Source organism: Micropterus salmoides, unplaced genomic scaffold (genome assembly GCF_014851395.1).
Source record: "Micropterus salmoides isolate LMB-PRFRI ecotype aquatic unplaced genomic scaffold, ASM1485139v1 Ms_hic_scaffold_721, whole genome shotgun sequence".
In the NCBI taxonomy this organism is placed as follows: Eukaryota; Metazoa; Chordata; class Actinopteri; order Centrarchiformes; family Centrarchidae; genus Micropterus; species Micropterus salmoides.
In genome coordinates this window covers 80-22,583 of record NW_024044484.1, presented here as the reverse complement: position 1 = coordinate 22,583, position 22,504 = coordinate 80, and the positions used below count along the sequence as shown (strand labels likewise).

The 22,504-nt window shown below is 46.6% G+C and overlaps 1 pseudogene; it reads left to right on the top strand.

The window, feature by feature from the left end:
• Positions 1 to 7,673: 7,673 nt before the first annotated feature.
• On the top strand, positions 7,674 to 21,598 carry LOC119892837 (annotated as a pseudogene).
• Positions 21,599 to 22,504: the final 906 nt, after the last annotated feature.

Sequence of the window (22,504 nt, the reverse complement as noted above, 5' to 3'; positions counted from 1 at the left end):
CCTGTCAGCTGTACCTTGTTTTGCACTTTTGAGTTTAGTTTATTATCTGTCTTTGTAGGTTGAGTTTTGAGTTCTGTCTGCTTGTCTGTTTTGTTCATTCTGCTCCAGTCTCTGTGTAGCCTTTATTATTATTCATCCACATCTTACTTAGTATCTGTCCTGTCTCGTATCTTAGTTCTTTGTCCTGTACCCTAGTTCATGTCTTAGTGTTCACTCCTGGTCTGTGTACTCCTGTGTTTTGCTCCGCTTCTGTCTGTTTTCCCTGTTGGTGTTAGTTTTGTGGTGATCTGTCTGCTTGTGTCTTTATTAGTTTATATTTCTTCCTCTGGTCCGTCTGTTTTCCCTGCTGTCTCTCTGTCCGCCCTGCTCGTTGTCTGTGTGTATATATACCTGGTGTTTCTGTCCCGTCTTTGTTGGGTCACTACCTCCTGTTATCTTGTGTACCCAGTTTTGCAGTGTGTTGTCTTGTTGCCAGCCTACTTGTCATGTTTCCCTGCTTATTCTGGATTTCTCTTTTGAATTACTTTGTTTTGGACTCTGTTTGATCAGCCACTCTTCCTGTAAGTGCGCTCGCCTTTTGTTGCCTTTGTCAATAAACCATCAGAACTATACCTGCTAGCCTACGTGTCCTGCGTTTGGGTCCTCCAACCTGCTTCTCCAAACTACAAACTGTGACATGAGAGGTCTCAACTGAGCTGCATAATAATATTCCAAAAGGCCAGTCCCGTTCCTCCATCTTCCTTTTCAATCTGTAGGGTTTTATTTTTAATTCTGTCTTCTGCCATTCAAAATATACCTAGACATGAGTTTGTCCCATTCCCTGAACTGAGCCTCCACAGGGAGAGTCTGAAAGAGAGCGAGCAGTCGTGGCAGGATATATTTCACTGATTCTACTCTAGAATATAAAATGAGGAATGTAGTAACATTCCACCTTCCCACAGCTGCCTTTAATCTAGAATTCAGTTGTACAGAGTTGAAATTAAATAGGTTTGCCAGGTCTGTTGGTAAATCTACACCTAAATATTTTATCAAGGTTGAAATCCCTCTTATATTCTAGTTCTGACAGATCCATTGACTCAAGGGCTCGATTACTATATCAAACGAGCAGAGAAACCGCACACCCCTGCCTGCATGTTTGAATTATTTTTATAAAATCTTCATGAAAGCCAAATCTAGACAGAAATTTATATAAAAACTTCCAGCTAACTGCATCAAAAGCTTTTTGATCATCTAAGCTAATCAGGTCTGATATCTAACTACCTGTAGCCTGTTTAATTATATGTAATGTTCTAATTATCCTGTGTTCCTGCTTAATACAGCCAGTTTGGTTAAGGTGGATAAGATCTGGTAAACATTTTTAAAGCCTTCTTGCCATAACAGATGTCTACATTCAAAACACTCAATAGGTCTCAAATTACATTGTTTTTTTTCCCGCCTTAGGAATAAAGCTGATTATACACAGAGCAGCTTTTTCTTTCTTCAACTTTGACAGTATCTCACCTCCTTTAATCAGATTGTGAACCCTGTTCACACTGAATGAATGAAGTGATCTTTATACCTTGCATATTTCTCCCCTTTCAGCACCGTGTTCTCAATTTTGTGACTCAAACTTTTAACCATTCCCTCCCTTTGACAGAGAACTGCAATAAACAAGAGAATGAACAATAAACAAAGAACATTTCAATTTCTGAAGCTTCCATCCACCAGGTCTGAATCATGACCTTAATAAAGCCAGTTAGGCCTGGCTCTGAGGGAAAACCTTTGTCAGATGCAAAGAGCCAACCCCAAATGAAGGTCTCACCTGCTTAACCTCCCCCAACCTTGCTCAATTACAAGCGTGAGTCTATAAATGTGCATTCAGAATTGAAGTGACAAAACCCCAACTGGTCAAAACGAGTCACAGACTTGAGTTTAGTTTGGTCCAGCTCAGGACTGATTTAGTCCCAGTCACCGCTGCTCAGTCGACAGACACTGTATCCATCTGTAAGGCCTCCGTATCTCGACTGCGAGATATCGAGGCCTTACAGGTGACTCGGTTCTTTGTCCAGCTTTTCATCTTCAGAGACAGACCAGGGCTCGACAATAATGGTGGCCAGTAAAACGTCGGGACAGTTGAACATGCAACTGACTGGCCCGATCAAGCCAGTCCAAAATAGAATTTAAAAAATCACATTAATTCAATTTTATTTATATAGCGCCAAATCACAACAACAGTTATCTCACAGCGCTTTTCATAAAGAGCAGGTCGGTAGACCGTACTCTGTGATGTTATTTACAGAAGCCCAACAGTTCCCACCAAGAGCAGCACTAGGAGACAGAGGCAAGGAATTAACGGAATAATTTAATGATCGGATGATAGACCTGATACACGGACCCTTATGTTCACAAACTTTTCACATTTTATTTAAAAAGGAATAACGATAAAATTAATTGCAACAAACGAAAAAACATTTTTAATTGGCGAGGCCTCCTTGTGGTAAAAATCAGTATTATGCTGCCAACATCAACGTACATCAAATTACTAATCCACTTTGACTGTTAAAGCACCAAGCCTGAGATGAGGGAAACTCTGGGTTTTCTGTTTCAGAGAGTGAGAGCAGATAAACCCTACATCAGTAACTCCGGCAACTGATTCACAGGATAAGTTGGAAATCCGTCAGTTTCTCTCAGACTCCTCCCCTCCTGCGGCTGTCTGACACACCGTTTCAATTCAAACAACTTATGTACCAAACAAGACAATAAAAACAATCAATCAAGCCTTCAGAGACCCTGTCAGTGACGTCAGATTGCATTTGGGCACCAGAGTAAAACAGCAAATACACAAGTCGCAATACATAGACTAAGCAGGGACCATAATGATTATGATTTTCAATAAATGAATAATAAAAGTTACATAAAATACTCTGGGAAACATTAAAGGAATTTAGCTTCCGCATCAAGTGGATTCTTTGCTGTCCCCGCTTAGTGACTGACTCTGTGTTTTTGTCAACTTGAGGTTGGAGTCAAACATAGTTTGTAAGTACTTACACATCTCCACAATTTCAACACTTTCTCCATGAATGATGCTGGCTTCTGGAGCTAAAAGAATGCAAATGAAACTCTCTGTGGGAACCAGTCAAGATCCTCATTTTTAGTAAGATTACAACTCTGGTAAAGCAAAATAGAAACCAATGCACTGACACTGATTATTGATTAGTTCCAGATCGTTTACTGTCACTGATAAACACACCGAGTAATAAACGAAATGCCGTTTCTCATGTGCTAAAAGTCACAATAGTCTAATTCAACTTACAAGACCAGACACAAAAGAGAAATTAGACATGCAGGCCGGCCAAAAGAAAGAATGGCCTTTTTTTGTTTAATGCAGCAGTCATATGTTAATTACATTAAACCAAATCGGTTTAATTGATTGGTCAGAGAGAATATTTACTATTTACTGCATCATCATTGCTGCACCAGACAGAGGCAACAGGAAGTTTTATATTTTACAGTTTTCATACGTTATTTCATCACTAAATCCACTTCTGAGAAGTTTTGAGGTGAAATCAGCTGTGTAGATTTCAAATATTGACAGTTTTACGAGAAGTGATGGCGGAACAAAAATGTGCTTGAATATTTTCGGAGTTGAGGAGCTCAGCGAGAGGCTGCGGGGGAAGCCTGCTGTGACCCGCGGGAGGAGCGTGTGAGGCCGGCCAGCCGCCCGCTCACAGAGCCCTCTGCTCCCGCCGTCACACAGACCGCTGCAGCAACAACGGCAGAGGAAAACACAGCTGGAAGCTTTTCATACCGCTTATCTGTCTTTACATTCTGAGGAAGGTTGAAACGCTTTAACTTAAAAAACAGAAAGCTGTGTGGATCGCTGGTGTGTGTGTCGCATTGAACATTATGTCGCGGCAGTTGTGTGTGGCGTCACTATGACGACCTGCTACGTGCTATCTGTGGGTTCTATCTGCAATGGAAAACGGAGCAGGGCCGAGTAGAGTCCAGTCTATGATTTGCACTATAGTAGCATTTTTCGCAGGGCAGCATAGATCAGAACACCAGCAACAGTTCAACGTTTAGTCCTGATGGTAAGATGTGGAACAATGATGTTGTGGACTTGAGTGTAATGCTGGGTACACACCAAAAAATAATCTTTGGGCCGATTTCCCCCTTCCAACAATCCTAGCTATGACCCGATTATCTTGATGGTTCTGCAGGTTATCTCATCAGATTCTCTCTTGGTGTGAGGCGTGTTAAGAGATCAAACCTGATCGGAAGAACGTCGGAGGCGCCCTGATCGCAAATCCTGATGTGTGGGGGGATCCCCGAGGACAAACGCGCGCACGTTCTGGAGATTATCACGTGAAACGAAACAATATCCAATCAGAAAGCGAGATGATTGAAGACGGAAGCATCAGAAACGCAGTCATGGCGCAGCACAAGGTGAAATTAGTGTGGACAGCAGAGACGGAGGATCAGCTTGAAGATCTGTGGCAACAGCACGAATGTTTGTTCAACGTCACAATTTCTTCCTGCATATTGTCCGCCATGCTTATTATGAAGTCTCGCATGTTTTTGCGAGATTTCCTGTGTTCACAGTCTAGACTCGGGTTGAAAATCTGTTTGTGTGTGGTGTGCTGTCTTTGTCACATCATGGCACACACTATAGGAGCAAAGCAGTTAAATCTAGGATTTTTTCTCCTCGTGTTTGTCGTCTATCACATTTTGAAAATCTTATTAGATGTAAAATCCTTTGGTGTGTATCCAGCATAACTTCTACCACCTGCTAGCTTACAGTCTCAGTCTGAAGCGGCTTTGATTTGGATCACACTACCTTGTTTCTTACGACCCGCCCTTCTCTGCTTCTGATTGGCTAGTAGTCCTTACCTGGGAACTGCACATGTGCAACTCCCAACAAAGATTTTGTACAAGTAAGATGCATCACTCTGTAGCTCAAGAGCGGAGCAAACAGCACACAGGGTGAAAAGAGGAGAAAATATGGTGGTTTTTGAAAATTAAACCATGTTAACCTGTTCTGGTAAAACCCTTAAATAAGATTTTGAACCTGAAAATGAGCAGAATACCTCCTCTTTAACATTAGCTGAGGACTGATGGCTACTTAAATAATACAAGCTTCTGAAATATAGGCTAAGCCAGTAGCGGGAGCAGCCTAAACACAGTAAACAGTGTGGAAGTGCCGGAGCAGCATGAACATTTATAGTGAGTGGACAGTATTGCATAATGAGATATGTAGGCTACATATGAAGTCTGACATGTAGGAAACAGTGTCCTTCCACTTTGACTGTTAAAGCACCAAGCATCACCGACGTAAACACAGAGGCCGCCTCCTCTCATCTCGCCGGAGCCTTGAGCTCTGACAGAAGACGATGAGGAAACTCCACCATCTCAACGTCCCCTCAGTTCTCATTCAGTGAGTTTACAGCTTCCTCAGCGACAGACCACAGACAGTCAGAGTGGATTCTGTGACGTCCTCCACCATCATCACCAACACAAGGTTGTGTCCTGAGTCCATTTCTGTTTACTCTATACACCAATGACAGCACCAGCCCCCCACCTGTTACCACATATATCAAGTACTCTGACGACACTGTTGTTTTGGTCTCCTCAATAACAAAAACTCTGTTTTAAGCCATCAAGACTCCATCTCTCACCTCACGCAGTGGTGCTCTAATAATTATCTTCAGATGAATGTTGCAAAAACAACACCTACAGCAGAGCCCATAACGTCACCCCCACCCTACATGCAGCAATAATGCAGCTGTTGAAAGGGTGGAGTGCTTCAGGTACCTCGAGCTCACTCTGGACAGTAAACTGAAACTTGATCAACAAACCACAGACACTTTCAAACGCTGCCAACAAAGACTCTCTGCTATCCATTAAATCTCTTTCTGTTGCTGCTGCTCTGCAAAAGCATCATTCAACCCATCCTTCTTTACTGTTCCATCTGATATTTCAACATAATCACTGTGGCCAAGAAGAACAAATTTACACGCATCACCAACCTCTCTGACCTCAACAAGAGTACTTGCTACTGAAAAGGTTTGTCTTGGTTTGGGTCACTTCACTTTGTGTATAAAATGTACAGCACGTTGTTCTGTATGTTCATGTTGTGTATATGTGAGGTAAAGTACGTATAGATGGTGGAAACAAATTTCCTGTAAAGGACAATAAAGAATCTGGACTTTTGTGCTGAAAGACTTTTTTTTCCTCCCATAAACTGGACTTTATGCTGCTGACCGAGACTTGGCTTCATGTTGGTGAGTCCGCCTCCTTTTCTGAGCTTCTCCCTCTGTAGCTCCTTTGAGGATGAAACGCACTAAAGCGCTTTCAGAGCCCTGGTTAAACTCCACCCGTGCGCTCAGACGTGCATGTCGGCAAGCTGAGAGAAGGTGGAAGAAAGATAAAGTCAGAGTGTCATATGAAATCCTACAGCAATATCTATCTGACTATCAGAGAGCTGCACAATCTGCAAAATCTGATTTTATTTCTAAGCTGGTCGCCAACAACCTTCACCGGCCACAGGTTCTTTTTAACATGTTTAACACCATTACAAGTCCCTGAAACTCTGCTCCTATCACACCTACATGGACCTCTGTGACTCTTTCATAAAATTCTTTGTCGAGAAGATTTTTGGTCTTCGATCTTCTGTAACTGCATCCTGTGACCATGATCCCTCTGTCCTCCTGTGTGCATTCCCTCTCGTCTGATTAGAGAAGTCTTTGATACCGTTGGACCATGTATTTTAAAAAAGGAACTGTTCTCTCTAACTTCAGGCCCATCTCTAAACTGACTTTCTTGTCTAAAGTCCTGGAGAAAGTAGTTTTTACCCAGCTGCAAACATTTTTAATTAATAATAATGTTAATGAAAAGTTCCAGTCCGGCTTGGAACCCTGTCACAGCACTGAAACGGCACTTTTAAGAGTTTTTATGCCTTCATAACTTCCCGCCTTGACTATTGCAACTCCTTATATGTGGGCTCAGACAAGTCATCTACTCAGCGCCTGCAGTTAGTCCAAAATGCTGCTGCCGTCTCCTGACAGGAAAGAAGAAGAGGGACCACATCACGCCTCCACTGGCTTCCTGTTCATTACAGGATTGATTTTAAAATCTTGCTTTTAACTTTTAAAGGCCTTAATGGATTGGCTCCATTGTACTTAACGGAGCTTCTTCACGTTCATACTGCAGCTAGAGTGCTGAGATCCACCAATCTCCTCCTCCTGGATGGACCCAGGAGCAGACTTAAACCCAGAGGCGACCGAGCCTTTAGTGTATCGGCCCCTAACCTGTGGAACAACCTGCCAGTCCACATCAGAACCGCCCCAACTTAAAAACATCTCTATTCTTTGGCATTTCCTACGAGTTAAGTCTGTTATTATCCCTGGTGATTTTAATATCACTATATATCATTTACTGTATGTTAAAATGTTTTATTGCTGTACTTTTACTGTGTAAGTACTGTCTTATTGTAGTATTTTAACCTGTGAAGCATCTTGGTTGTTTTAAGTGTGTTATATAAATAAAAGTGATGTTGACTGATATTGATAAAAACGAACTAACTTTGATGTAATTTGATATTTTTTCCGCTACCCTGCAGACCGGTGTGGTGCAGTGACTCCTCCTCGCCGCAGGGGGCGCTGTGCATCTTTAAACTCGCGTTCCGCTCCGCCGATAAACACAAAGGAGGAGAAGAAGAAGGGCGGTCTGAATGTGGATCATGGTCGCTCTGTTCGGAATCAGGTCTTTGTGAAACACCGTGAAACCTGGTTCGGACTGAAAGAGTCCGCACGAGCCTTTGTTACGTTAAATAAAGCTCCAGAGTCCAGCAGGTGGACCCGGAGGATCTCTGCCGGAGGACATGTACCGAGGTCGGCCTCCGCCGAGAGGAGGCTACCCGCCGCCTTTCGAAGGCCGAGGTCCGCCTCCCGGGCCCAGGCCTTACCTGGTGCCGGGTTACAGAGAGGACCGGGGCCGGCCCAGGGCTCCGTACCACGCCGGATACCACGACCACGGTCCCCCCGAGTCCTACCGCCGCTCCCCGCCGCGCAGGAGGTACCCGTCCCCCGGCTCAGGGAGTCACCGAGGCGGCGAGTACTGGACCGGTGCTCCGCCGAGAGAGGTGGGTCAGCCGGGCTAGAAACCGGGTCTAATCAGTCTGAACATCGATACGAGTCCAAACCCGCTGTGGCTCCTGGTTCTGTCTCCTGAGGACGTGTCTGAGCTAAAGTTAGCCCCGGTTTGTTTATTAGCTTCTGTTCACCAAACTCCATTCAAAAATCTGTCAATTTAACAGAGCGGTGTTGTTTATCTGTGTGTAACGGTGATAATTGTAAAAACTTTAGTGTCCATTCTTAAATTTTCTCGACCGACACATCAAGTGTGAATAACATTTACATTTTAGCTGCGTGATCACACCTTTAAGGTCTAAACTAATGATCTTTAAAATGTTTGAAGTAAAGTTGTTTATCAGAGCTTCACTGAACTGACATGTTTCTGACCGGAGTTCCTCGGTGGTTGGCTTCAGGTAAACTTCCGGTCACAGGTGTGTTTTCAGCTTCAGTTACCAGTGAAACAACAGGAGTCTGGCGGGTTAGTTAAACAGTTTACACACTTTCCAGCCATTTCACTTCATTTATCATAAAATCAGCTGGTAGAGACTGGACACCTGCTGCAGTCACGTGATCCGTCACCTGTAACTTCCTGTTGATGCAGCTGAAGGCGGACTGATCGATAACCCGGTTCTGGGTCTGAGCAGGGGCCGTGAAACACGTCCATCTCAAGGGGGACCTCTCAGAAAACTGTTCAGTTGTTCACATTCAAGTTTTATCTTTCTGTTGTCATGACAACTGCACCAGCAGTGATTTGGAGGAAGGTCCTCAGATCATTTAAAAACCGTCCTTGTTCCTGTTTGGGCTGAAGGATGAAGACTCGGACACAAGATGGCGGCCTGCGGCTGATCCGACCTGTATCGGGTTTGGACCACGTGTGAAAGTGGAAGAGATCCGAGTGAACTGTTCACGCTGTAAACACATCAGATCTAAATCACTTCTGCAGTCTGAACGCAGCCTGTGAATCCAGATTAACGCCAGCAGCTGTGCAACAATCCGTCGTCGTTCATCTCAGCGGACAGAAACATCGACTCGTCGTGTCGTGGTCGTTTTGCTATGACAAAATCCCAGGCCACTAATCTGCGAGTAGTCTGTCTGCTGACTCGTGTCCAAACAGCCACAGTCCAGATTTTACAAAAGACCTGGTCCTTCACCGGGCCAGTGCTGTCCACCAAAAACCACTCAAACCTGTTGCATGGTCTGTAGTTAATTTGTTTAAAAGAGTCAAAAACTTGTTGCGCTCTTTCCACCTCCTGCCCATGTGCAGCAAAGCGACTCGCCACCCAATCAGCAAAACACACAGAATGAGCTTCTGCGTTACTGACAACAGTCCAGCAAGCTGATTCTGACTCATCGTTTCCAGCCAAAACTCTTTTGTCGTATGGGACCGTCAGCTGATCCTGGGGCCTCTCTGCCTCTGAAGGTGGGGACGGGCCTGGTTTTATGGGTGGAAAGTAATTGTTGATATTAAATTATTGATCTAAGACGGACCCCGGAGAGAGCTGCAGGTTTAAGTCGCCCCCTGCTGGCTGCTGGAGAGGACGCAGGTTTAAGTCGCCCCCTGCTGGCTGCTGGAGAGGACGCAGGTTTAAGTCGCCCCCTGCTGGCTGCTGGAGAGGACGCAGGTTTAAGTCGCCCCCTGCTGGCTGCTAGAGAGGACGCAGGTTTAAGTCGCCCCCTGCTGGCTGCTGGAGAGGACGCAGGTTTAAGTCGCCCCCTGCTGGCTGCTGGAGAGGACGCAGGTTTAAGTCGCCCCCTGCTGGCTGCTGGAGAGGACGCAGGTTTAAGTCGCCCCCTGCTGGCTGCTGGAGAGGACGCAGGTTTAAGTCGCCCCCTGCTGGCTGCTAGAGAGGACGCAGGTTTAAGTCGCCCCCTGCTGGCTGCTGGAGAGGACGCAGGTTTAAGTCGCCCCCTGCTGGCTGTTAGAGAGGACGCAGGTTTAAGTCGCCCCCTGCTGGCTGCTAGAGAGGACGCAGGTTTAAGTCGCCCCCTGCTGGCTGCTGGAGAGGACGCAGGTTTAAGTCGCCCCCTGCTGGCTGCTGGAGAGGACGCAGGTTTAAGTCGCCCCCTGCTGGCTGCTAGAGAGGACGCAGGTTTAAGTCGCCCCCTGCTGGCTGCTGGAGAGGACGCAGCTTTAAGGCGCCCCTGCTGGCTGCTGGAGAGGACGCAGGTTTAAGTCGCCCCCTGCTGGCTGCTAGAGAGGACGCAGGTTTAAGTCGCCCCCTGCTGGCTGCTGGAGAGGACGCAGGTTTAAGTCGCCCCCTGCTGGCTGCTGGAGAGGACGCAGGTTTAAGTTGCCCCCTGCTGGCTGCTGGAGAGGACGCAGGTTTAAGGCGCCCCCTGCTGGCTGCTGGAGAGGACGCAGGTTTAAGTCGCCCCCTGCTGGCTGCTGGAGAGGACGCAGGTTTAAGTCGCCCCCTGCTGGCCGCTAGAGAGGACGCAGGTTTAAGTCGCCCCCTGCTGGCTGCTAGAGAGGACGCAGGTTTAAGTCGCCCCCTGCTGGCTGCTAGAGAGGACGCAGGTTTAGGTCGCCCCCTGCTGGCTGCTAGAGAGGACGCAGGTTTAAGGCGCCCCCTGCTGGCTGTTAGACAGGACGCAGGTTTAGGTCGCCCCCTGCTGGCTGCTAGAGAGGACGCAGGTTTAGGTCGCCCCCTGCTGGCTGCTAGAGAGGACGCAGGTTTAGGTCGCCCCCTGCTGGCTGCTAGAGAGGACGCAGGTTTAAGTCGCCCCCTGCTGGCTGTTAGAGAGGACGCAGGTTTAGGTCGCCCCCTGCTGGCTGCTAGAGAGGACGCAGGTTTAGGTCGCCCCCTGCTGGCTGCTAGAGAGGACGCAGGTTTAAGGCGCCCCCTGCTGGCTGTTAGAGAGGACGCAGGTTTAGGTCGCCCCCTGCTGGCTGCTGGAGAGAGAGCAGGTTTAAGGCGCCCCTGCTGGCTGTTAGAGAGGACGCAGGTTTAAGGCGCCCCCTGCTGGCTGTTAGAGAGGACGCAGGTTTAGGGCCCCCTGCTGGCTGCTAGAGAGGACGCAGGTTTAAGGCGCCCCCTGCTGGCTGTTAGACAGGACGCAGGTTTAAGGCGCCCCCTGCTGGCTGCTGGAGAGAGCGCATGTTGAAGGCTTCACTTCTCAGAGCTGGAGGTTTTGACACTTAAGAATGCGTTTTGTTACAGAGGTCTCCGTCACCGCGTGGACCTGTTCCCCTCGACCACAACCTGGTCATCACCGTCGGCAACGAGCTGACCGGACCATCTGGCCCCGCCCCCTCACGTCATCATGACAGGTATGAACCAAACGAATATATTTGGGTTATTATGTTTGTAGATGTCAACACCTGACAACAAACGTGGCAAAGTGTTTATTTAAACGGAAGCGCAGTGCCTGAAGAAGAAGAAGAAGAAGAAGAAGAATACGGGGGTGTTTATACGCTAGAGCTGCAACTGACGATTATTTTCATTATCAACTCAGCGACCAACTGTTTTCACGATGAATTAATTGTTTAGTTTATAAAATGGCAAGAAATACTGAAATGCTCATCACAATTTTCCCAAAATAACATCTTAAAAACCCAAGTCTTTTTTTTCTTTTTTTTCTTTCTGTAAATGACAAAGAACAGCAGCAGTTCTTCACATTTAAGGAAAATGAAACCAGCAGAAGAAATGACATCATTAATGGATTATCAAAAAAGTTGATTAATTTTCTTCCGATGGATTAATCGTTGCAGCTCTATAATATAAACGTCGCTGCTGATTTATGACATATCCTCAACGTTGAAAAGGCATTTTGTGCTTTTATTTTGTTGGTAGATTATGAATATTGGTGCTGTTTAAAAGAAAAACAGGAAAAAAGTTGCTTTATCTGAGGGGGAGTCAAACTGAAGTAAAATTATCTTAATGTTAAAGTCTATCTTGAAAAAGATAAAGTTGCAATATTTTGAGAATAAATTTGCGATAAAATTTATAATTTTACAAGATAAATTTAATATATTTAATACTTCAAGCACCAAAATCATAATTTTACATGTAAACGGTTTAACTTCTAAACTTTGGTGTAAAATTAATCTAAAGAGTGGCCAAACATTTCGTCTTAAGAGAAACATACAGGTGAGAGGACAGACGTCAGGCCTCTAATATTTAATTCTAAAGTGGTAGTGGTAAAAATAACATAATACATCTACATAATGAGATATATATATATATATATATATATATATATGTGTATATATATATAAACTGTGTATCTTTACTAATTATATACATTTTATCTAATATTTAAAAATAATAAAATGTTCACTTCAGGAGAAAAGTGAAATTGAATCAAATATCGATTAAATGTTTTATTTTAACTTGATAAATGTAGTTATTTTCTATTGCTCTGGGTAGTGTCTGCAGGTATAACTCTGTCTGTGTGTAGCCTGAGAGGCCAAACCCAGGGCATCTTTGGTTGTTAAATTCAGTCCACTTAAAGCCGGTGTTTTCCTACAGAGACTACCCTCCTCGACCCGAGCACGAGCGGGGCCGGAGCCGACCTCGCAGCCGGAGTCCGGACCGGAGCCGGGCGAAGAGCCTGGGACGGAGCAAGAGTCAGGTGAGGAGCAAGAGCCGGCCCCGGAGCCCGAGCCGCAGCCCGGACCGGAGCCGAGCCAGGGGCCGGAGCAAGAGCCGCAGTCCGGACCGGAGCCGTGCCAAGAGTCGGGGCCGGAGCAAGAGCCGCAGTCCGGACCGGAGCCGGGCCAAGAGCCGGGGAAGAAGCAAGAGTCGGGGCAGGAGCAAGAGCCGCAGTCCGGACCGGAGCCGGGCCAGGAGCCGGGGCCGGAGCAAGAGTCGTCCGCGTAGCAGGTCCAGGTCCAGAGGGCGGAGCCGAGGACGAAGCGGCAGCAAAGCGGCGAGCCACGTCCGCAATAAGAGCCGGCAGAGGAGTCGCAGCGCCAGCAGCAGCAGCTCGAGCTCCAGCAGCTGCAGCTCCGACAGCGACAGGGAGTCCAAGAGGGAGTTCAGGGAGCTGGACACGGCCCGGCGCCGGAAGGAGCTGGAGGAGATGCTGAGCCTGCCGACCAAGTCCATCCTGAAGAGACGCAACGACTCCGAGGACTCGCCAACTCTCAGGGTACGTCATTCTTGAAATCTTGTAACTGGATCAATAACGATAATAAAATGTTTAAAGAAGGACCACGAGGGTTCATTTAAAGAGAAGGTTCAGATCATTAAAGCACCGGAGTGTCACTCTGCTCTGTCTCTGTGTTTCAGAGTACAGAGTCCCCCAGGGGTCCGGAGGGGACCCACATCTCCCGGGTGGCCGACCAGCTGCTGCAGGCTGTTAAGGGCATGGAGCCTCACATGGTGGCCCACATGCTGTCCGAGCTGCGGTCCGACCCGCAGATGGCTCAGCGCGCCGGCCTCGACGCCGAGATCAAAGAGATCCTCAATCTGCTGGGGGGCCCGGCAGGGGCCATGGCTCAGGAGAAGACGGCGGATGATATTGATGACGAGGAGAAGTTCCTGTACGGAGACTCGGAGGAGCCCAAACCTGCACCAGCCCCCGAGCTGGTCCAACACCACGGGTTGGATCTGTACGGAGACCTGACGGAGGAGGCGCTGTACGGAGACTACCCGCCGCCGAAAGCCATCATTGGTCAGACGTATGGCCTCCCGCCAGGGGCCTCGCCTCACCTTCAGGCCCTTCCCACCTTGGGGGAGGGGGACATGAGGTACGCAAGCCAACCCACCATCAGCCCTGACCAGAACATCAGGGTCCAGGTGCCGAACCCTGCTTACCCACCGGGGACGGAGCCACTTGAGGAGGGCGAGCGACAGGCTCTGGAGGAGTACGAGAAGATCCAGGACCTGCTGAAGACCATCGGCCTGGACCTGGGTGTGGGCGAGATCAGCAAGATGGCCGCCAGGACCAAAGAGCGGCTCCACGGGAGCAAGCCGCCTCCGAAGACCCCCACCCGCAGACGGTACTCCTCCGGCAGCTCTGACGGCAGCCGCCGCAGTCGGGGCCGTAGGAGGCGGAGCCCCAGCGGCAGCTCCAGCAGCAGCAGCAGGAGTTGTAGCCGTGAGAGGGGGGGCAGCTGGAGCAGCGACGACGACCGCAGGAAGAGCTTGGCGCTGCCCAAATTGCACAAAGCCAGAGACGTCAAAGAGATGAAGCCCGAGCGGAGTGACGCAGCTCCGCCTCCGCACAAAGAGCCGCTGCTACAAACCCCCGACCCCAACACCCACCCACCCCACCCTGGGGTGCCCATACCCACCTACCCCCCCCTCACAGGTACACGGCATTATGCCCCCCAACTTCCCCCCGCCGGGTTACGGCCAGTATGGAAACTACCTTCCCTACATGCACCAGCAGTGGCCGCCCATGTACCCGCCCCCCAATATATCCTTGCCCCCCCCGACCAGCCCTGAAGACTTCCCCCCCCAGTCTGCCCTACAAACAGCCCTACACCAAACCGGCCCTTGAGCTGGGGGCCAAAGGTCAGTATGACTGATGATTAAAGGAACGTTTCCCCCAGATGATTCCTGCTGCCTGTGTCGACGTCTTCAGAGCAGCCGTTTAACTCCTGGTGTCTGTTGTGTCCTCAGGTCCAAGGAGTTCTGTTCAGGACGGCGAGAAGGGAAAAGTCAGCAGCCACGACAGGAGAGTGTCCGAGGAGCAGAACAACGAGAGCCAGAAACAAAAGGTCAGGAATATCTGAACAAGCATTACTGGAGCTGTCTGAGTCGGCAGCCAATTTAATTTAATGTACACAGCAGCGGTACCGAGCAGGTCCAGACCGAAATCTCCCTTCCACAGGTAGAAACTTCGAGCAGAACTGTGACTCAGGGTGGAGGTTGAGGTTATGAATTTTTAATTCAATTTCAATTCAGTTTTATTTATATAGCGCCAAATCACAACAACAGTTATCTCACAGCACTTTTCATAAAAGAGCAGGTCTAGACCGTACTCTATGATGCTATTTACAGAAGCCCAACAGTTCCCACCAAGAGCAACACTAGGCAAGTTAGCGCACAATGACAGTTTGTCGTAGTATCTATGTGCCAAGTTCATACATTGGAAGGTAGATTTCCTCTTAGGAAGAAGAAGAAGAAGATGCAGAGCAAACACAAGAGCTGCTGGCAGGTAGAGTAGGTGTCACCAGGTGAGTTGAACGTGACTGTTTTTGTGTCCAGGTTCTGGAGGAGAGAGAGAAGCTGAAGCAGGAGAGAGAGCTCCGGATGAAGAAAAAGGAATATTTGATGAAGGAACTGGAGAGACTCAGGAAGCAACAAGGTGGGCGCACTAAATGCATTAATCTGGTCCACTTTGAGAACAGAATTAAGAGGCTAGATGTATGAAGATACATCTCATAAACACATTGTACAGATATAAATGATGATGACTGCAAAAAATTCAACACGTTCATTTAATTTTATTTCGTACTTTTCCAACAACCCGACCCTAAATCAAAGAAGAAGAAGGAAATTTCCCAACACCTTAGTGTTGTTTTTTTATTTTTAATGAACAGAAATTATTCTTCCTGTGAATAAAATCCACTTAATCTTATTTCCATACTTACATCGTAGAGTCTAGACTTCACAGCCTCTCTTCAGGTCAGACTCCAGACTGCAGCACTTTGTAAAGACAGAATTTAACCTGCCTGTCAGCTGCTCCCTGACCTTTGATTTACCGTAGAGGCTGCAATACATGTGCATTCCAAATTTAGCTGACAGTGGAACCTGTTCAAACCCTTAGCCAACGTTACGGTGCAAAGGCACAATTCAGTATCTCCCGAAAGTGAGCACACCCCTCACATTTGGCAAATATCTGATTTTATCTTTTCATGTGACAACACTGAAGAAATTACCCTTTGCTACAATGTAAAGTAGTGTGCGTGCAGCTTGTATAACAGTGTAAAGTAGTGTGCGTGCAGCTTGTATAACAGCGTAAAGTAGTGAGCGTGCAGCTTGTATAACAGTGTAAAGTAGTGAGCGTGCAGCTTGTATAACAGTGTAAAGTAGCGAGCGTGCAGCTTGTATAACAGTGTAAAGTAGCGAGCGTGCAGCTTGTATAACAGCGTAAAGTAGTGAGCGTGCAGCTTGTATAACAGTGTAAAGTAGTGAGCGTGCAGCTTGTATAACAGTGTAAAGTAGTGAGCGTGCAGCTTGTATAACAGTGTAAAGTAGTGAGCGTACAGCTTGTATAACAGTGTAAAGTAGTGAGAGTGCAGCCTGTATAACAGTGGAAAGTAGTGAGCGTGCAGCTTGTATAACAGTGTAAAGTAGTGAGAGTGCAGCTGTATAACAGTGGAAAGTAGTGAGCGTGCAGCCTGTATAACAGTGGAAAGTAGTGAGCGTGCAGCCTGTATAACAGTGGAAAGTAGTGAGCGTGCAGCTTGTATAACAGTGTAAAGTAGTGAGCGTGCAGCTTGTATAACAGTGTAAAGTAGCGAGCGTGCAGCTTGTATAACAGCGGAAAGTAGCGAGCGTGCAGCTTGTATAACAGCGGAAAGTAGTGAGCGACAGCTTGTATAACAGTGGAAAGTAGCGAGCGTACAGCTTGTATAACAGTGTAAAGTAGTGAGCGTGCAGCTTGTAGAACAGTGTAAAGTAGTGAGCGTACAGCTTGTAGAACAGTGTAAAGTAGTGAGCGACAGCTTGTATAACAGTGTAAAGTAGCGAGCGTACAGCTTGTATAACAGTGGAAAGTAGCGAGCGTACAGCTTGTATAACAGTGGAAAGTAGCGAGCGTACAGCTTGTAGAACAGTGTAAAGTAGTGAGCGACAGCTTGTATAACAGTGTAAAGTAGTGAGCGTGCAGCTTGTGTAACAGTGTAAAGTAGTGAGCGTGCAGCTTGTATAACAGTGGAAAGTAGCGAGCGTACAGCTTGTATAACAGTGTAAAGTAGTGAGCGTGCAGCTTGTAGAACAGTGTAAAGTAGTGAGCGTGCAGCTTGTAGAACAGTGTAAAGTAGTGAGCGACAGCTTGTATAACAGTGTAAAGTAGCGAGCGTGCAGCTTGTATAACAGCGGAAAGTAGTGAGCGACAGCTTGTATAACAGTGTAAAGTAGCGAGCGTACAGCTTGTAGAACAGTGTAAAGTAGCGAGCGTACAGCTTGTATAACAGCGGAAAGTAGTGAGCGTGCAGCTTGTATAACAGTGTAAAGTAGTGAGCGTGCAGTTTGTATAACAGTGGAAAGTAGTGAGCGTGCAGTTTGTATAACAGTGGAAAGTAGCGAGCGTGCAGCTTGTATAACAGCGGAAAGTAGTGAGCGTGCAGTTTGTATAACAGTGGAAAGTAGCGAGCGTGCAGCTTGTATAACAGCGGAAAGTAGCGAGCGTGCAGCTTGTATAACAGCGGAAAGTAGCGAGCGTGCAGCTTGTATAACAGCGGAAAGTAGCGAGCGTGCAGCTTGTATAACAGCGGAAAGTAGCGAGCGTGCAGCTTGTATAACAGCGTAAAGTAGCGAGCGTGCAGCTTGTATAACAGCGTAAAATAGTGAGCGTGCAGCTTGTATAACAGTGTAAAGTAGTGAGCGTGCAGCTCGTATAACAGTGTAAAGTAGTGAGCGTGCAGCTTGTATAACAGTGTAAAGTAGTGAGCGTGCAGCTTGTATAACAGTGTAAAGTAGTGAGCGTGCAGCTTGTATAACAGTGTAAAGTAGTGAGCGTGCAGCTTGTATAACAGTGTAAAGTAGTGAGCGTGCAGCTGGTATAACAGTGTAAAGTAGTGAGCGTGCAGCTTGTAGAACAGTGTAAAGTAGTGAGCGTGCAGCTTGTAGAACAGTGTAAAGTAGCGAGCGTGCAGCTTGTAGAACAGTGTAAAGTAGTGAGCGTGCAGCTTGTAGAACAGTGTAAAGTAGTGAGCGTGCAGCTTGTAGAACAGTGTAAAGTAGCGAGCGTGCAGCTTGTAGAACAGTGTAAAGTAGCGAGCGTGCAGCTTGTAGAACAGTGTAAAGTAGCGAGCGTGCAGCTTGTAGAACAGTGTAAAGTAGCGAGCGTGCAGCTTGTAGAACAGTGTAAAGTAGCGAGCGTGCAGCTTGTAGAACAGTGTAAAGTAGTGAGCGTGCAGCTTGTATAATAGTGTAAAGTAGTGAGCGTACAGCTTGTATAATAGTGTAAAGTAGTGAGCGTACAGCTTGTATAACAGTGTAAAGTAGCGAGCGTGCAGCTTGTAGAACAGCGGAAAGTAGTCATCATCAAAATAAATGGATGATGACACTAGCTCTGAGCTTTGTGTTTCCACATCGTTCAGCTGCAGGTATCACTGAGTGCCGGCATGTTGACATTCAGACAGCAGCTGATGGAGAGGAACACGTTTCTTGTATTTCAGGCGAGCTCCTGAGGAAGAAGCGGCGGGAGAAGGACGGCCACAAAGACCCTCTGCTGCAGGAGATCAGCCACCTGCAGGAGGAGGTCATGACTCAGATCTCCAACCTGCGCAAAGAGCACGAGGCCGCCGAGAAGAAACGCAACGAGATTGACAAGGTGGCGCTCATCCTCGGCCTGAACCCATCCGACCGGCCGCGCAGGACCGTTAAGGCGGCCGCGGACGAGGAGGACGAACCATCGCCACCAGAGAAGAAGAAACGGGAGCTGGAGAGGAGCCCTGACGGACGGCAGGCGGCTGGCAGCTTCACCATAAAGGTACAAACGCCTGCACAGGAGGTAAAACAGGAGCTTCTGCTCTAAGTCATAGCTAGGGTTCTTTACTGTCAGTTTATATTAGGTTGAAATACTCCCCTGAATTTATTCAAATTGATTTGAGAAACATTTCAAAACCTTTTTGTTATAAAAAATGTAGGTTTGAACGTTGTGAACTGATGAAAGCTCAGCTAGATTAATGATGAAAAGGTTTACTCACCTGTAACGATCTGTGTGGACACTCTGATCATATTTTACTTTGCGTTTGGGGTTTGTAGTTTTTGTCGTGAACAGCATCAGCTGAAACGGGTTGCAGCGTTCACCCGAACGCTCGCCGTGAGTTACGCTTCGGTTTCCCTTCATACAGTCTGACAGATGCAAAGATACAGAGTCATACAGCGTGCGGAGGCTTCAAGTGACAACCTGTGATTTCAAAATCTATCTTAAATTCTCCAATAACAGCTGACGTTTAAAGTTACCTATAAAGTCTCACTGGCACCTTCTACTTGTTTTTTCACATTAAAAGCCTGCCGGGAAAGAAGGAGAGCATGTCCTTTCATCCACTGGAAGACTTTTAATGTGAAACATCTGTGCAGGAAGTGTTGAGTTTTATTGACAGTTGCTTAAGAGTGATTAAAGAAAGGAGGGCAAAGTAGAGCTTCCCCAGAAATCAGATGTCAGTAAATGTTTTGATGGTAATAAAAGTTTCTTGACAAGATGTTCTGATCTTGTCCCGTTAGCGTGAACATAGATAGCTCAGTAATTAGATGTTGCAACAACGAAAAATAAGTTTACTAGGAACATTGTAAAGTTCCTGAACTGGTAAGTTTAGACTTTTTCATGTGGACGGGATCATCGGTCATCATTGATCAAGGTTTTTCCGACTCTGAGGTCTCTGAGGAAAACAAATCCAGCTTAAACCTTAAAAGCGAGTTAGACGTCACTGTCTGTATAAAAGCGACTGCCGGATTCTCGCAAAGTCCGTGTTGATTAACATCTTTGAGACTGGAACTCAACAAAGGTAAGAAACTTTTCCATTTTCATATTTTGTGGAGCCGAGTTTTAAAGATGGAACTCAACTGTTTTCGTCTGAGTGAATCTGGACTTTGTGGACCCCCCCCCCACCGCCGTGTTGACTCTCCTCCATCTTTGTTTCTTAGCAGACCTCAGCTGCGTTGTCGTCTTTGAGAGCGTCGCCGGACAAGCCGCCCGTCACCGGCCATGCTCCGCCCCCGCCCCCGTTTGAATACTATGACGCTGGAAACCACTGGTGCAAAAACTGTAACGTCACCTCTGGTTCCATGTTTGATTTTTTCACGCACTTGCACAGCAAAACGCATCGAAAGGTTTGTGACAGTTTTTATATTTTACAGCAATTTAAAAAAATATCTGTTTGCATTCGTCTTGCTAAGACAATAACTTCTTTTTTGATTTTGTCCTTTGGAAGTAGTCTGTTTGATATTCATACCTGGACAGTCCGTTATGTGTCTATTCTTTTTAACATTTACTTTTCCTTTTCCTTGGACAGACTCTGGACCCGTACGACCGGCCCTGGGCTTCCACTCCCAGCAAAACCGCCAAGAACACACTGTCAGAAGAAAAGCTGACAAAACCCGCTAAAGGTACTCGTATGCATATTCAGCATTTCCCTGAACAGTCGGCATGACGCCGTTTTTTTCCCAGTGATGTTGGTTTCCGAGCCGCTGAATTTTGTTAGCCGTCTTCTGCTTCCAGGTTGAGCTCTGTGGATCTCTGCTGCAGTTTCTGTCTCTTAATGAAAACAGTGCTGACGAAGTAACAAAGACTCGTCGAACCTCAGAGGAGACTCCTGTCCACACTTCTGATGCCAATTCATTTGTTTTCTGTGTCTCATCCTCAAATGAAGGAACGCACTGCAGTAACCTTTGGAAAGGTGCTTTAACGTCTCTTTGACAGGTTTGTTAGTCTGCTCGTTACCAACACGAGTCCGTGTTTTACTACATTTGCCTCTGTGTCACTGAGCTGTTAGCACCTTTCCAGTGGTTACTGATCTGAAATAAGACCACTGAGCTATACAGCATCTTTTTATTCAATACTTCATAACCAAGTGTCACCTCTCTAACCTTCTCCTGTCCTGACAGGTACTGGAAATGGTGACGTCCACCAGGTAAACATGATTGGCAGTTTATTTTCTCGCCACCTGTGGGTCTGAAACGTGTGGCGTGTGTTTTGCTGCAGGTTCGGAGTTCTTGCTGCCTGTCAGAGGATTCTTCTGCCTGCTGTGTAAAGAGTTTTACGGAGATGCCATCTGTGCAGAAGAACATGTCACCACACATGCTCACAATGAGAAATACAAGGTATTTAACAGCTGGAGCGGAGAAACAGCTGGACAAACAGAGATAGGACAGAATCTGCCAGCTGACTTGTTTTGGCAATTAGGGGAAATTGTGGCCAGAATCCAAAAAACAAGTATGTTTGTTCTCCCGGCACTTTGGGGACGAGCTCCTGGAACTAAGTGTGCGCTCAGCTTAGGAGATGAGACCAAACCCAACACTTTGCAGAGACAACATGGCAAACAATTAAACCTGGGCCCTATTTTCACAGATGTTGAAATAACTAGTAGGTACAAAGAGTTTTTGAGAATTTGTGCAGCAGATGCTTCAGTCGGCGGCTGAACCGGCTGCCGTGGCTGCAATGTTTTTCTTTGGGGCAATTGCGCTCGTCAAAATGGTGTCTTTTTCCCACCGACCGGCTCAAACTGTTACACCAGGTGTCTGACAACATCATGAAGAGGATCCCTACGAGGGACTCTCGGTGACCCCCCTCGCTCAAGGACAGTTCTGGCTCTGAAATCTTGTTGTTGTAGCGGGAAGATGCCGGTGGAAATGTGAGTCAGAGTTGGAGAGACCAGTTGTTATGTTGAGTAACGTCCACCAGCGTCTTCCGGCAACATCTCGCCATTCACAAGGGCATCCATTTCAGATCGAGAGCTGTCCACAGAGAGACTTCAGCTTGTGGCAAAAAGAAGCACTTTTTGTGGACGCCCTTTTGATGGGCACAGTGACCCTGAATAAATACATTTCAGTCACTGCCGGTTCAGCTGCTGGCTGAAGCCATATACTGCACGGGTTGAAAACCTTATGTCCTACAAGTCATTTAAAAACCAACATGTGAAAATAGGACCCAGGATTAAAAAATACAGAAATTCTTTTAATTCAACAATTAAGAACTCAGGACGTTTGTTGATAAGTTGGTTTCAGTGTGAATCTACCTATGTATTTTACTGCCAATTTTTCCATTGTTGTTAATACCACAACAGCAGTTGCCTACAAAACAGACTATAACAATTATCACCATTTTAATGACCTACTGTATATCCAAAAGGTTCTGGGTTTAAACAAGTGGAAACACACGGCAGAACTTGGACCCAAAGCCTAGCATGGTTCTTAAAATTTCGGAGTTTGGGAAGCTCTGTGTTAACTGTTAAGTTCCTGCAGTGGAAAAGACCTGGTTGTGGAATCTAGTCAGATAGTTTCTTGTCCGGGGTTTGGTACAATCTACCCATCACAACACAATGTTAAAATTCAACAGCAATATGTCTTAAAGAAACCATGTCCCTGTTACTCTGGGGACAGAAACATGTTTTCTGGTAGAATTAAGGGTCTGGGGATCACATGTCATGAATAATAATGATAACTTTAAAAACAAAGTGCTTTACAATATCCAAGTCAGTAAGATCTTACAAAAGAGATAAAACTAGATAAATTCATTAAAAAAGTTACAACAAATAACATCAGTTGAGA